This window comes from Mus musculus, chromosome 3 (genome assembly GCF_000001635.26).
Source record: "Mus musculus strain C57BL/6J chromosome 3, GRCm38.p6 C57BL/6J".
Lineage (NCBI taxonomy): Eukaryota > Metazoa > Chordata > Mammalia > Rodentia > Muridae > Mus > Mus musculus.
Window position 1 is genome coordinate 89631596 of NC_000069.6, and position 12991 is coordinate 89644586.

Consider the following 12991-nt stretch of genomic DNA (forward strand, 5'->3'; position numbering starts at 1 on the left):
TAATGGTCCCACGAACCCAGGAGAGCTGCAGTGCGCTCCCTGTCAGAGGGAAAGCCTAAACCGTGGAGAGACAAGCACCCAGCACAGCTGGTTGCGTGGCTGGTGCGGGGAACCTCCTGATGGTCTCTGCCCACGCCCTCTTCCCCACATACAGCCTACTGCCCTGGAAGAAACCTCCCCAGGAATAGCGCTTCTACCAGGCATTGGTTTTCTCCATTTCCACACATCCTGTGTAACATTTCTCAATCATAAAACATGGAAATATTTTTTAATAAGAAGAAAGAAACACTGCAAATTGAGAAAGCGTTGCCAGATGAGCCATCTGGTTTTTGATTTAATAACCATCCAAAGAGGTGGACAGCGCTCCCTCTGAGAAGATGGACTGTGGAGGGAACAGCAGCTGGCTTCCCTCACACGCTGCTTCCTCTGGCAAGGTTGGAGTGGGGTTAGGGGAGTGGAAACAACCAGAGATGCAGGGAAGCTCAGCTGGTGTCATCTAGATGTCCCTGGACTCTGGTGGCTTCCCTTCCTCGCCTCTGGGCACATGTTGTTAGTTCTTAGGCCTAGAAACAAAGAGCTAGACTTAGATGTGCCTTGGAAAGATCCATCTGTCAAAGGGGAGCATCGCTATATCTCTAAACTCCAAGTTAGCTCTTGAAAAGCAGTACTGGAAGTGACTTTTGCCTGCGCCATGACAAGTGTTCTCCAGGCCTCGTGCTCGGCCTTTTAGCTCACGTCTGAAGACGTTTAAAGAAGTAGCTGACTTTTGGGTGGGGTAAGCAGGAATAGTTCTAACGTCCTTGAAGCCATTTACTTTTCAGTTACCTCTGAGTTTCAGTGACTTCTTCACACACCTCCCACATTTCCCGAGAGCCCGCAAGTCCTTGACAAATCATAGCAATGGCAGGCCCTGGGGTGCTAAGGATACTTGATTCTTAGAGTCAAGTAGGGACCTGGACAAAGGCAGAAGTAAGGACTCCATGACGTGTCTCCCCTTCAGCACTAGTGTATCAGGATCCCTCTGAGGAGCTGGCAATAGCCAGTCACACACACACAGACATTAGCCGGAGACAGAGGTACTGCCAGACCAGGGTCAGAGGCTGCCCCCATGTCTTGTCCTGCCTACTGTGGCAGCTGCACCTGGGCTGGAAACAGAGATCAGGTTCCAGCCTTCATCTCCTTTCTCTTGCTGGCGGAAGCCAGTTTGGTCAGTTATCATTTGGGGTTTTTTGTTGTATACATGTGAAATTAAGGCAACAGCTTTCTAGCTCTGTTAACTTTGGCCTGCCTGCTTGTGCCAGGGCTCTATGACTAAATGGGCTGTCCCCTGTCTTCTTCCATCCATTTGCTTAGAAAGCATTCACTGAGTAGCAGGGACGCATTGGTAAGGGGGGTGTGGCAAATAGGAACAGCAATGACAAAGCCAAAAGTGCATCATGTTGGATGTTGTGCAATGCAGGGGTGGTGGGGAGGAGGTGTCCTAGGACAGGAAGCCGGGCTTGGTAAACGCATCGAGGATGCAGGTGGGAACAGGGTAACCTGGAGTTTTACCAAGACCCTGCCGTGTGAGCCAAGGACTACTGTTGTCTGGGAGCATCAGTAACAAGCAGGAAAGCTAGGAGATGGTACTAAACCAGGCAGTTTGGTCGCTGAGTAGATGTCAGAGGAGGAAGGGGAGGTTTATGGCACAGGAGCTCACAGAGGCTCCATGGGTCTGCAGGGATAGTCCTTAGGCACTTGAAAGTGCTGGTGTTTGCTCTGAAGGACCCAGGGCTGTCTGTCGTGTTCTTTGATAGGCCATTCCCTTGCTGCAGTGACACTATGTGGCCCAAGGTGTGGCTGTACAAGCTGAAACAGAGAGTACAAATTAGCCAGCACCTCCATGGGCCTTGTGACAGGACAAGGAAGGCCTGAGTGCTCACATTCTGGAACTTCCTTTAAGGCAAAGATTTGCTGGAGCCAAGGAAGGGGCAGTGGTCCACACAGAAGGCAGAGCGACCTGGCAAACTGCAGAGAAGCTAGGCTTTTCCCGAAAAGCACTGATGCCTGCTTTCCCTCCACGTCTGTGCCACCGTCCTTGCCACTAGGGCAGAGCCCCAGGTGGGAGGCTCTTCCGGAGGCAATCACATGCCTCTATCTGTGTCACGCACAGAAGGCTGACAGCTCTTCCACACTCTGGTTAGATAGGGCTGGAGTGATTAGACCTGATTCCCTGAAGACAGGACAGGGACAGGATTTGTTCAAGGTCACAAAGCCATTAAGGTATGAAGGACAGTCTTTGGGTGCTTCTCCAGTTCTGCTGAAACAAGTCTCACCCAGGAGACTGTCATGACAGAACAGCTAACAGTACTTAGACCCGTGCCAGGCTCTGTCCTCATTCACTGAATAGGAACTCTGTGAGCCGGCATCTCCTTTTACTGGAAAACCGGGGACAATGTACTGCGTGTACCGTGGGGATGGACCAAGAATTTGTGCTCTGGTCCCAGAGCCTGCGTTTCACATTGACACCAAACAGCAGCACAGAGCCAGAGCAACAGCTGGGTAATGAGGATGCTCTATGGTGTGGGCCAGAGCAACAGCTGGATAATGAGGATGCTCTATGGTGTGGGCCAGAGCAACAGCTGGAGAGTGGAGGTGCTGTATGGTGTGGGAGTCAGGGGAAGAGCTCCAGCCACCAGAGGGTTTGAGCTGGGTCTGAAAGGATCAGTTAGAGGGACCAGTGAAGACCAAGGCAGACATGGTGGGATGGAGGGGCATGTGCACAAGGCAAGCTTGGGACACCAAGGAAGTCAGGGCAAGAGGCTTAGAAAGCAAGGCAAAAGGGGGAAAGGAGGACAGCAAGCTACCGAAAATGCCAAGGGGCAGGGTGATGTGAGGAGAGCAGTGCAGTGGGGTCCGAGGCTGCCATGGAGCCAGATGCATGCCGCGAGTTCTTCACTGGAGACCTGAGCAGGGACTCCAGGCTCAGCGTGGTATTTGACTATGGGAATCTGAGCGTGAACTCCAAGCTGAGGCCATCATCCATTTGGAGGGAGTTATGCGGAAGGCCTGGCTTGAGCTGTTCGACATTCCAACAAACAAACCAGCCCCAGGACAAATGGCTGGAGCCATCATCCTTGGGATCCATATGGAAAGACTCCTGAAGGAAGTCTACTTTACACAAGTGTCCAAACTCATTTGGAGACAAAGGGAAGAGGCGTATGCTCTTCACGTGGGCCTTGCTCCCGTCACCCTGTGCTGGAACGGGTCACAGCCAGTGTCAAGAAGCTGAGTTCTTATTAATAGTGAGAACCAACTCCTAGCTCAAGGAATCTGGCAGCCAGTTTGAGAAAAGTCAATGACTGAAGACAATGGCTGGAATCCCAGCACACTCTACTGGGCCACTCCAGTTGGTGTTTCTTTCAGGATGGCGCAGGAGCGGCAGGAAGAGCCATCTTCGTGCCACAGACGTTTAGTGAGCACCTACTACATGATAGGCATGGAGGTGGTACCCAGAAAAGGCTACAAAGAGAACTCTTATGTAACTGTAGGGTTAATAGGCCAATGGAACAGTGCGAAGAACTCAGAAATAGAACCACTTCCACATGGAGGAAGCACGGAGAGTCAGGGGGAGGAAACCAGTTTCAGAGGAACTGCAGAAAGTCTCATGATCTCAGGAAGAGAGGGGTTTCCTAAACATCACACAAAGCGCTAAGCTTAAATGACAATGGAGGAACACAACTTCAGTGAAGTCTAAAATGTCCATCAAAGACACTTTAAGGCTGGCAAGGTGGCTCATCAGGCACAGGCGCTTGTCATCAAACCCAACGATCTGAGTTCCATCTCTGATCTACTTGATAAAAGGAGGAAATCTTCTACAAGTTTTTCTCTGACTATCATATCATATCATATCACATCATATAATATGAGCCCCCCCATAAAAAAAAACAAATGTGATTATGATCTCCAAGGGTCAGGCATTCCAAGGCATCTTCAGTGGGTACCTCTGGCTCAATATATCTCATGAAGTTACGACCTTTCTCTCTTCCAGTGTTTAGGGGTCCAAACTCATCCCTGTGCTTGGTGGCAGGGGGTGGACCCTTACCATGGGGGCCTCACCATTGGTTTGCTTCAAGACACGGCAATGAGTTCTCTCAGGAAGAGCAATGCCAGAGAGGGTAGGGGAGAGATTACCAAGACAGAAACTACAGCCCCGCCGCAGTCTAACTTCTGAGCTCTGTGTCAGTCTAACTTCTGAGGAGAGCTTCAGTTGTCTTTGCTACATTGTATGCATTAGAAGCGAATTAGTAGTTCATTCCATATTTAGAGAACAGGGCTTAGAAGCGAATTACTAGTTCATTCCATATTCAGAGAACAGGGCTGGTTCAAAGGTGTGTGACTACCTCCGGATGGAGGGACGACTAGCAACCATTCCAAAAGCTACAGAGTACACTGTGAAGACGAAGCTCACGGTGAAGAAAAGGAAGAGAGAGAAACATAAAATCCAGGGTAATGATCACCCTGGGCAGTGGTGATGGAAGACTGTGGGAATAGCTGGTGGGGGTGAGGGCCTGGGGTTGGACCCCTTTCTAGATGCTTATTATTTTCTTTTTATGTTTTATGTATTGGTTACTTTTAAAAAAATTATCCCTGCAACAAAATGTCCAGCAAAAGCAACTTAAAGAGGGAAGGCTTTATTCTGGCTTGCAGTTTGGGAATGTAGTCCACTATGACCAGGAAAACATAGAGATCAGGTATGAGACCACCATCACATTGTATCCTCAGGCAGGATGCAGAGACACTGTGCTGGCACTCAGCTCACTTCCACTGGAGCCCAGCTGGTGAGGCAGCACCCTCATGTTCAGACCATGTTCTCATGGTCTTCCTTGTCAATTAAACATCTCAGAACTCATAGATACACACAGGGGTGGCTCCTTGCGATTTTAAACCCTGTTAAGTTTAAGCATTTTACATCATAGCAATTGTTATATGTATTTTTTTCTTCTCCCTGAATTTGTTGTTGTTGCTGTTGTTTGCTTGTTTTTGAGATGAGGTCTCTATCCCAGACCTCATCTTGAACTTGCTAAGTAGCTCATCTCTTGATCCTCCTGCTCTGACCCTTGAGGGCCGGGAACCCTAGGTGTGTGCCACACTTCAGTTATATCAGCGCTGGTTTTAAGGCCATGGCTTTGTACATGTTAGGTGTCTTGGTTACTGTTCTATTGCTGTGAAGAGACACCATGACCAAGGCAACTTATAAAAGATACTGTTTAATGGGGGCTTGCTTACCGTTTCAGAAGACTAGTCCATGCCTCTCACTGCAGGGAGTGTGGCAGCAGGCAGGTAGCTATGGTACTGGAGGAATAACAGACAGCTTAAATCTTGTCTGAAAGATGGGGCCGAGAGAGGATGACTGTGCCGGATGTGGGCTTTTGAAATCTTAAAGCCCACCCCCCAGTACCACTCCTTCTCCAGTGGGGCCATACTTCCTAATCCTTCCCCCCAAACAGTTCTAGCAGCTGAGAACCAAGCACTCTGATCTATGAGCCTATGGAGTCCATTCTCATTGAAACCATAACACTAAGCAAGCACTCTACCAACTGAGCTATGTCCCCAGCCCTTTGGTTTGCTTTTATGTTTGATATGCATGGCTTCAAAAACCTTTAACATTTACTGATTTATCTGATTATTTATTATTTGATTTCTATTTTAGGGGTTTTTTTTGAGATGATATCTTGCTGTGTAGCCTCTGAACTCACTACAATCCTTCTGCCTCAGACCCTTGTGTGCAGAGATTGCAGATATGTGCCTCAGATCTTCCTGCAGGCTTCCTGCAGAGACTCTAATGTCTGTGCAGCCCTAGCTCTCCCTGCTTATCCGTTTCCGGAGGCATCTGACTCCCAAGCTTCTGCTGACGAACTCAGCACTTTCCTCCAGGTCCCTAAAAGTCATGCTTGGAGTGTGCGCTTCTGGTGGCTTTGGTTTCAAGAACTGTCTGTTCACTAACCGTTGAAAGGTGAAATCTCGTTCCTTGCTTTCCCCTCATCCCCTCAGCTCTTCCTGTTCCCAGTTGTTTTTTTAAAATAATAACTCTATATTATTTTGGCTAAATCAAAAATCAGTGTTTACGTTACTTAATCAAGACTAATTTGACTCTATTCATGGTCGGATCCCATGGTAAAATCCAATCATTTTCCCTCTCTTGCAGCCCTTTCATCTTCCCTAGAGTTGCTAATTATCACTTTTCTTCATTTGCTTAGGTTTCTGTGTACTTATCACTTGTTAACTCCAACCTTGCCGTTTGTCAGAAGTTCAGGCCTCTTATACCTTTTTAAAAAATTGTCTTCCTAAAACTGGCCCTAGAGCCTCCAGCCTTCAGACTGGTGCCCTGGTCTTTTCTCCTCTGCAGGACAGATTTCTCTAGCCCTGGTCTTCCTTCTCCTGGCCTTTGGAGAGCCCAACTCCACTGGGCTGTCTAGTTTAATGTCAACTTGACACAAGCTAAAGTTATCTGAGAGGAGGGAATCTTAATTAAGAAAACACCTCCATAAGATCTGGCTGTAGGGCATTTTCTTAATTTGTGATTGATGGGAAGGGCCCAGCCTGTGGGTGTTTCTGCCTCAGGGCTGGTGGTCCTGGGTTCTGTAAGAGAGCAGGCTGAGCAAGCCATGATGAGCAAAGCAGTCAACGGCACTCCTCCATGGCCTCTGCATCAGCTCCTGCCCCCAGGTTCCTGCCTTTGTGCATTTCTGCCCTCACTGCTTTTGACGCTGACTTGTTATATGAAACTGTGAGTGAAATGAGCCCTTTCGCTCCCAAGTGCTTTGGGTCATGGTGTTTCATCACAGCAATAGTGACCCTAACTAAGACACTCACATGGCACCCTGGGGAAAACAAAGCTTCCGGACTGGTGGTTCCCAACTTTCCTAATGCTTCCACCCTTCACTCCAGGTCCTCATATTGTGGGGACCCCCAACCATAAAACTATTTTGCTGTTACTTCATAATTGTAATTTTGCTACTGTTATGAGCTGTGATATAAATATCCCATATGCAAGATATTTAATATGAGATCCCCCATAAGGGTCTCATACCCACAGGTTGAGAGCTGCTGTTCTAGAGCCTTGTGAATAGGGAAATACCCTTTACTCTGTCTCGTTCAGACTCAACTAATGCTTCGGCGCTGTCTTTGTTACATTTCCATTGCAGTAAGACACCATGAGGCAGGGAACTTACAGAAATGAGAGTTTATTGGGACTTACAGTTTCAGAAGATCCATAATCATATGGCAGGAAGAAGAGCAGCAGGCAGGCAGGCAGGCAGGCAGGCAGGCAGGCAGAGCACTGGAGCAATGGTTGAGAGTGCATGCCTTGAGACACAATCACAGAACAGGGAGTGCTAACTGGAAAAGAACCTTTGAAACCTTAAACCTCATCCCCAATGACACACCTCCAACAAGGCCATACTTCTTCTCTTAGTTGGGGTTACTATCACTGTGATGAAACGCCATGACCAAAGCAACTTGGGAAAGAAAGGGTTTATTTAGTTTACACTTCCACATCACTGTTCATCACTGAAGGAAGCCAGAAGAGGAACTCAAACAGGACAGGATCTGGGAGGCAGGAGCTGATGCAGAGGCTATGGAGGAGTGCTGCTTACTGGCTTGCTCTACATGGCTTGCTCAGTCTGCTTTCTTACTGAGCTAGGACCACCAGCCTGGGATGGCCACACCCACAATGGGCTGGCCCCTTCCACATAAATCACTAATTATGAAGATGTCCCACAGGCTTGATTACAGTCCAATCCCATGGAAGCATTTTCTCAATTGAAGCTTCCTCCCTCCTATCTGATGACTCCACCTTGCATGCAAGTTGACAGAAAAACCATCCAGGACACTTCCTAATCCTTCCCAAACAGTTCCACCAGCTTCGTACAAGTCTTCAAATATCTGAGCCCATGAAGGAACACTCTCACTCAAACCATCACAGATGGTCTCTCCTGACCAGAATTCTGATTTGGAAATTATTTTCCTTTAGACTTCCTCCTAGACTTTATTTTATGTGTATGAATCTTTTGCCTGCATGGATAGACATGCACCATGTGATGCCTGTGGAGACCAGAAGAGGGCCATCGGATCCCCAGGAGCTGGAGTTACAAACGGCTGTGAGCCACCATGTGGATTTTAGGAACTGAACCTGGGTTCTGTGCAAGAGCAACAAGTGTGTCTAACCACTGAACCATCCCTCCAGCCTTGTTTTTCCTTTAGACTTTTGACAGATGTATCCCATGCCTGTCTAAGTTCCATGGTTTCTGGGGGAAGTCAAAAGTCATAATCAGTGATGTCTCTATTTGACTTTCACCCCCTCCTCTTCTACTATCTCCTGCTCATGGAACCCTGCAGCTCTCCTCCTCCTCAGTGGCACTGAAAACCTACATAGTCATGTGCCTCGCTGTGAGCCAGTCGCTGTCCATTGTGCGGGGGACTTTGGTAGAAGCTCTCCGGATGCCTCTCCAGCCCCGCCCCACCAGTTCTTTCTCTCTGGAACTGATACTTGTATCTGTAGACAAACCTACCAGTTTCCTTGTATGTCACGTTCCTTTTTGTTCTTTCTGTTTTCTGCATTTGGGAGTCTGCTTGATTTCTCTTCCCGCTCCGTCCAACTGACTTTCCCCGGCAGAGCGCCCCTTCTTTTTATTTTGTTGAAAATAGACTCTTCTGTCACACAGTACATCCTGGCTACAGGTTCCCCTCCCTCTGCTCCTGCTTCACAGGTGCGACATCTTATTTTATCTCCCTTGTGATGATAATTATAGATTCCCTCCTCACTCCCACGTCTGACTAGCCCTGCCCAATGGTTCTTTTCTGTGAATGATCTGTTCGATCGATCCCGATTCCGTTTCCTTTGCTTTAAGTGATTAGTTTGGCCTGTCTTTGAATGTTAGGGGCCTTCTTCAGATGTCTAGAGGTCCCTGGTTGCTTGCTTACTTTAGAAGTAAGGGACTACAAACTTAGTTGTAAGAGATGTGCAGAGCAAAGGCGGGCATGGGTGTTTAATGAGACATCTCTCCAGCCATACTCCTTCCTAGCTCTTATTTATTTTGTAATATTAAGCAGGAGAGAGAGAGAGAGAGAGAGAGAGAGAGAGAGAGAGAGAGAGAGAGAGAGAGAGAGAGAAAGCGAGCCATGGTCCACCCTGAGGGGAAAAATTAACAATTATAATAGTATTCTTGAATTGAAAGAAAAACTTCCATCTTTTCTTCCTCAGCCCTTAGAGAAAAACATGAAACTACTTCCTCTCCAAAATTCTTTATTGCAAAAAATAGCAGGAGATTAGTACGTGGATGTGTGACATGTGTAAACCACTTAAAGCTCTGACTAGGCTTCGAGCTGCTCTCCCTCCCACAGCCCTGAATCACCAGCTGACTGCTCCTGCATCACTTCCTGTTGGTGAGTTGCAAGTGGGTCTCATCTCCATCACGGCTCTCCTGCCACAGCAGAGCAGTGGCTCCCAGCAGCAGAGCCAGGTCAATCAATGTCAGCTTCTCTGTCACCCCACAAGAGGAGGGGGCAGTGGTGGGCACCTAGTGAATGGGTGGCTTTCTCAGGATATATCCTCTCCTTGTCACACAGCAAAGGCTGTTTTTGTCTATATATGTATATGTTCAAGGAAAAATTTTATTTTGTATTTTAGGCATATATATAGATAAATAGATAGATAGATAGATAGATAGATAGATAGATAGATAGAGAATGAAAAAAAGAAACCCACAAGAAAAATTTTTAAGAATCATTAAAAAAGCAGTTTTATATCATCTTTAAATGCTTGCTTGCTTTTTTTTTTTTTTTTTTTTTTTTTTTTTTTTTTTTTTGTTTGTTTTTTGAAACAGGGTTTCTCTGTATAGCTCTGGCTGTCCTGGAACTCACTTTGTAGAGCAGACTGACCTCAAACTCAGAAATCTGCCTGCCTCTGCCTCCTGAGTGCTAGGACTAAAGGTGTGCACCACCACACCCGGCTTGCTTGCTTGCTTTTTGTTTTGTTTTGTTTTGTTTTGTTTTGTTTTGTTTTGTTTTGTTTTGTTTTTGAGATAAAGTCTCTGTATCTGGCCCTGGCTGTCCTGCAAGTCACTATGTAGACCAGTCTAGCCTCCAACTCACAGAGACCTGTCTGCCTCTGCATTCTAAGTGCTAAGATTAAAGCTGTGAACCATACCTAGCTTGCCCTGTATGTAATTCCCCCTTTGATCTCTAATCTCTGCACCTCAGAGTTCACAAGCGTGAAAATGGTTGGTGTGATGCTGAGGCCAGGCAGCCGCTCAAGAACACTAATGTAAGCTGCAAGGTTTGCCAGGAAAGACCTGTGAGGTGCTGCAGGCACACGAAGCAACAACATGCACAGTACTGCACTGCCGCATACTAATCCCAGTCAGCGGGCTGACACTCTACGGTGCCGGTGCCGGTGCCGTGCTGCTGCTCTGCGTGCACAGCAAAGGTGCTTCCTGCTGGGGCCCGACCTCTGTATGCTGTTGTCACCTCGGCACGCTCAGATGGCAAGCTTCTTGTCAGTGGCCTTGGAGCAGGCTCTTCTGTTCCCAGGTCAAGCACTTCAGCCTAAACTTCAAGGCAGTCCTGTGAATGCCCTGCTATGCCTTTCCTCTGGTGTCATAAATCCTACCTTTTCTGTTTCTGCCCTTCCCCGTACAGCCACTGCTGATATGTGCTAAATACTTACTGTGGGCTACAGACTTACACTGCTTGCTTGCTTGCTTGTTTGTTTTAATCTTCCCATTAGCAGATAGGAAAACTGAGTCACAGAGGGATTTACATTACCTGTCCACAGCCACGGAGCACAGTGCAGCTGGCACGGACCACACCCAGATGTTGCTCATGCCTCCTGACTGAATCCCAGTATTCTTAGACCGGACCCAAGCTTCCCCTCCAGAAAATCCTCTTCCTGACTAGGCGCACTGGCTGTGTGCTACCGGCTGTGCCCCTGCAACGTTTGCTTCCGTGCTGCCGACTCATTGTGCAGGCTCTGTCCGTCTGTCTGTCCTTCCCACTGCCACTGAGCCTTGCTAGGCCGCCAATCGCAGAGTCTGGTTTTGTAGTCTAGAGCCTGGGAGTCAGAGCTTGTTGTCTCCTCCCAACATCCAGGAAAGAGCTACAGACCAAGGACAGGCAAGTGGGACAGTGGACAGATACCTGTCAGAGCAGGGCTAAGGGTGGGAGAGTGGAACAGGATCTGGCTTGGTCCTGGAGGAAACAGTGGGGTGCTAAGCCTGAACCTCTCCAGGATGGCCATGGGAACAGAACACGCCAGCCTGGGCACATGAACCTAGAAGAAGAAGCCAGCCAGGCTCCTAGCATGGCTGAGAATTGGATGACTGGGCGATTAAAACTATCTTCAACTGTCCCCAGAAGCTCCAGGCACCCAGTCCCTTGTACAGGCAGCAGTAAAAGCCACTGCCATGGTGATGATTTGGAACTGGATTTGAGGGCAGTAGGCAGTGGTGGCCATCTTGCCCCAGTTCCGCACTCTGCAGACCTAGCTTCCTTGCTGCTGTGCCTCATCTTTTCAAGCATCCTGCTTGTTCTTCCTCTACCAGGGAACCCAGAGTTGCCTCCAAGCCCTCTAATGCCAAATGCAAACACCTGCCCATAGAACCCCAGGCCCTCCAGCCTCTTCTGAGCACTGGTCTCCCAAGCTGCGTGTCCACTGCAGAAGCCCAGGTGACAGGTGACCGCCTCCCGTGGACACTTTCTCTCTGGGACACGTGCCAGTCTCTTCTGTTTCTCTGCTGTCCAGTGGAGCAGCAGAAGTCATGGGCTTTGCATCAGTTGCTTCCTATGAATCACTCAGCATCTCTGTGCGTCTAGCCGCTTCCCCGTCAGGACTTGAAAGGCTGCCGTAAGAAATAGAGTGTTTATGTTCAGAGCAGCGCCAGTAGATATAACCAGACAGCAGGTGCTCTGTAGATAAAATCCTTTGCACTGCCTTGGTGTTCCTCAACTAGGTGCTTGTCAGTGACTAGCAGCTTTTCTGCTTCCTTCAGGGGCATCTCCAGATACACTTGTGCTTGCAGATAGCCCTGCATGCCTCACTAGGAAGGTGGGTCTGGGGAAGCAGTGCTGGGTGATCACTCATGGGGTATCAGTCTCGGTGCATGGAGATTGCAGCTCAGTATAGCTCGGGCTCAGTCCTTACGTATGCCATGTGTGTTAACAAGTGTCAGTCTCCTTGGTTACGACATTCCCAGAGAGCTGCCCCCTTTACTCAAACAGGCTGGCTTGATCTCCCTGCCCCTGGCTCTCTTCCCCACTGTTTATCAGAAGTAGGATTGCACTGCATGCCACTCACGCTGGCCCAGTAAAATGACCCTTTGAGAAAGGACCTTCCTTCCTTGCCATCCCCACTCCCCTGCATGCTGAGTTTGGGTTCCCAAGACCTCCTGGAGAACTGCAGCCCTGCCCCCACCTCAGTCCACGGTGCTACTGTCACAGAGCACCACAGACTGGGTAACGTACGAAGATGAAAAGGCTAGTTCCCATGGTTTTGGATACTAGGATGCCTTTTATCAAGGCATTGTCGAAACACCAATAAGTTTAGCGTCTGGGAAGGCACCTGGTTGACACATCCTCCAGAGGGAAGGAAACTATGTCCTCATGTCTAGAAGGCTCAAGAGCAAAGCAGTAGACTGGTACACAAAAACCCTTTTAAGTCAGGTGAAGGGACACGGGCCTGTAATCCTGTCACTTGTGAGATGGAGGAAGAAGGTCAGAAGTTCAAGGCTAACAGCACATGAGAATGTCTTTTTTTTTTTTTTAAGGAATAAGTAAATAATAAAATAAAATAAAATAAAATAAAACAAAACGTTCCCAATTCATTCATGAGAGGATACTTCACAGCCTAATCATCTCTAAATGGCCATCTCCTATCATCTTGGGGACATCGGCTTTTGAGGAGGGAAGACATTTGAGCAATGCCAGGCACCTTCAAGCTGAGTGTGGAGGTTCT

General features: G+C 48.2%; 1 protein-coding gene across 1 annotated transcript in view; it reads left to right on the forward strand.

Annotated features, from left to right (window-relative positions):
• Positions 1–12991, forward strand: part of Kcnn3 (potassium intermediate/small conductance calcium-activated channel, subfamily N, member 3) — a 152331-nt gene that overhangs the window by 111432 nt on the left and 27908 nt on the right. The gene's annotated exons all lie outside the window — the stretch shown is intronic.